Source organism: Schistocerca piceifrons, chromosome 3, assembly GCF_021461385.2.
Source record: "Schistocerca piceifrons isolate TAMUIC-IGC-003096 chromosome 3, iqSchPice1.1, whole genome shotgun sequence".
Classification (NCBI taxonomy): Eukaryota; Metazoa; Arthropoda; class Insecta; order Orthoptera; family Acrididae; genus Schistocerca; species Schistocerca piceifrons.
Genome location: NC_060140.1, coordinates 322,687,499 through 322,691,189, shown reverse-complemented (window position 1 = coordinate 322,691,189; position 3,691 = coordinate 322,687,499).

Here is a 3,691-nt window from a genome sequence, read left to right as displayed (position 1 = left end):
CCAACACATTCCTCCCAAAGAACAGGTCACAATCACAGTGACATATAAAAACGTTGTAAGACACCTCATCTTCCTTGCGGTTAACAACATGGATACTGACAATCTATTCAGCCTTGTTGCTTTTTCTGCTTTCAGTTTTGTCATCCATGACTTAGTCCTCCTGGTCTTGGAGCAAGAACCATTTCGAGGATGGGAAACCCTCAGTAAGGAGTACCCCGACTTCCTCTGTGGGTCATGGGAAAGCGAAGAACTTTATGGAGCACATTACATGAATAAAATCAGCGCATCCTCTGTTCTTCTGTGCACAACCCCTGCCCCTCACAGTGCAGAATGCCATCAAGTATGAGCTAAATAGATTGACGCCATTGGACGTCATTGAACCTGCGTGTGCAAGTGAGTTATTGTGAAAAAACCATGGGGAAACTCCACCTGTGTGGAGACTTTAAGGTTAGAGTCAGTTCCTAGTCAGAGATTGATGTTTATTGCACTCCAAAACCAGGCTACCTTTCCTCTGCTCTTAGAGAGGCCAGTGATCTCTCGGAAGCTTATTTACAATTACCCTGGTTGTGCAATCGCGGGAAATCCTGGTAGTAAACACGCCACTTAGATTATATTGTTTCAAATATTTAGTTTTTTGGGTAACCATTGTCCCAGCGATATTTCAAAGGTTCCTCAAGCAACTGCTGCAGGCTATTCCAGGCTGCATAAATTATCTAGACAGCATTGTGCTGAGAGGGGTCACAGTGGAAGAACACTTAGGAAACTTGTGGCGACTATTCCACACCTTCCAGTCCACAGGCCTCGAAAGCAATCTGGAAAAATCTATCTTCTGTGAATCGTCAGACGAAAATCTAGGACACATCATCTCTCGTGAAGGTATTAAGTCCATACAGCAGCTGGTCAAAGCTGTCATCATGCATCCTGGCCCCCAAAGAAGAAAAGAGCTTTGGTCCTTCTTGGGAAAAAATAACGTTTTAAGGAAAATTTATCCCTGGCGTAGCATCAATTGCACACCCACTCAACTACCTGTGGAAGAAGGGCATGCCTTTTTATGGTTGTAGGCATGTGAACAGGTATTCAAGATCCTGAAACAGGCTCTCCTCCTGGCATCATGTCTCGCCATATTTCAACGGGGCAAACAGCTAGCGGTGGTGGTGGATGCCTCTGAATGGGGTCTGGGGGCCATTCCCACACAAAGATACGGAGATCCGATCACATTTGCACCGAGTATGCTCAAAGTTACACAGAAGAGACACTCACAAATAGAAAAAGAGGCCCTTGTGATATTCTTTGCACTGAAGAAATTCTTTGTATTCCTAAGCAGAATAAAGTTTTACTCATTATGGATCATAAGCCATTGATCTCTCTCTTCGGTCCTTCAGCAAAGCTACCTGAGAGGACTGCCCACTGACTCCAGTGTTGAGCACTCTTTCTCAGCAGGTACAATTACGAAATTCGTTTCCATAATTCCACTCAACATGACAGCACAAATGCCCTGTACCATCTCCTGATGGGCTTCGACCTGGAGTCTGAGCAAGACAAGATCTTGTGCTTTCAGTTGGATGAAGAGCCTGAACAGGTGGTGGATGCTTTTCTCATCATGGGGGCCTGTGTGGCTGCAGCCATGCCCAAGGCCACCCTCTTACAACAAGTAAGAAAGTACATAAACAGGGCTGGCTGGACCACATTCCTGGTCACGGTTCGAATCCACTGGGGCATTACTTCCACCTCTGCAACCAACTAATCCTGGTGGATGGAGTTACCCTAGCAACCATGGATCAATGGTCTCCTTGGGTAGTCATGCTGGAACCTCTGCTCCCGACAATCCCCACAACTTTGCGGATCTTGCATCAAGGTCACAGGGGCGTCCTGCGAAATGAACAGTTCACTTAGCGCCATGTGTTCCGACAGGTCGACCATCTTGTCCACAACTGTCATTACTGTAACAACAGGAAGTGGCCCTTCAGCGCATATTTTCCCTGGGCTGATGCCCTCGTGCCTGTAGGACTGGGTTCATATCGACTTCATGGACCCCTTCCTGGATACTGCCCAGCTGATGGTCCTCAAGTCTCCTCCAAGTCTCTGTACATGGTCAACAGTCAGTCCACAAGTTGAGTAGCTACGATCACAGCACTTAGCAGAATTTTCGCTATTGAAGGACTTCTTCTCATGGTGGCGTTGGACAATGGATCAAAATTTCGCTCCCAGGTTTTCAGCAAGTTTTGCCACAAACATGGAATTCAACACTGTCTGTCTCTGCCTTCTATCTCCAATCAAATGGTGAGTCCAAAAGACTCATGGGAACTTGTAAAACACAGATGAATAAATATGTGGCCAATGCTTGTACAGATGAGACATTAATGCTTTTTCTGAGTTCTTACAGGTTAACACTGATAGGGGAGAATTCCATTGGAATTTCTACGTGGCCATCAGCCCCGCACACTGCTCCATCTCATGCTGCCAATGCCTGTGGGGCTGTCCATGGTGCTGTCTCCATGCTTCTAGCCAGGCATCCACCTGTGGATGTGGGGCTTTGGATGCCAGGACAAGTGGGTTCAGGCGATCAGCCAGCAGCGCCGGGGACAATGTATGTTCATCCTAGCCACAGGGGACCATATGGCGAAATGCATACAAAATAAGCTCTGCCTGCAGTGGGAGACCCAGCTGCTGCTGCCTCTGCCCCCCCCCCCCCCCCATCGGACACATTGCAGTGTCATCACATTTCATTTCTCTTCTGCTGGACTCTCTGCTATCTCCCCTCCTTGTCCTGAGCTGTTTCTGCCCTCTCTTTCTCAGCTGTGTTTTCCAATCCTGGCCATGCCCTCAGCTACCTCTGTTTATAGGCTGCCCAGTATGGTTCAGATGTTGGAAAATCAGGCTGTGCTACTGTCCCCACTGGTGACAACCCCACCACAGAAGCTCCCTTTTATGTCAGAACCTGACATGGACACGGAGGAACCACCACTACAAGTGTCATAATCGCCAAGGCTCTGACTGCTCATCATGCTATTCACTTTGTTAGACAGAACTATACTGTATCTATCTTGACATGTGGCTACACCATACATTGTATCCCTTGTGAACTCTTATCCTGTGAGGTCTTAAATATACTTTTTCTGGCAGTACCATCTCATTTCTTTTTTATATTGTGAGTTACAACAACATCCTATTACTCTTCCATGGGTCACACCAGGTATTACTTAAGTTCATGTAGAACATTCTGTATTATGTACTGCACACTATTAGTCAAACAACTATATATTTATGAAGATATATCATATGAGTGTATCTTGATTAATTGCACATGAAAAGTACAGTGTCAAATGTCATTCATAAACCAAGGAAGACGGAATCTACCTGTTCACATGCATTTTATTTTTGCGAGTTACTGTGTATGAATAAAGCAAGTAGTACTTCATACGAGTGGTTTTTTTTCTTCCTGAATCTGCGCTAATTCTTTGACTGTGTTATAGCTCAGAACATACTCTAGGATCCTGAAATAGATGGATGTCAGCAATATCGATCTGTGGTTTTGTGAATCTGTTGTTTTACCATTTTTTAAACGGGAGAGACCTGTGCTCATTTTTGCAAACTGAGCTGCAAATCAGGCTAATTCCACAGTGTAGTTAATGTAAAATCTAACTGGATGCTGTTGTGGCCTAATGCCTTGTTTCCTTTTATTAGTCTTAAT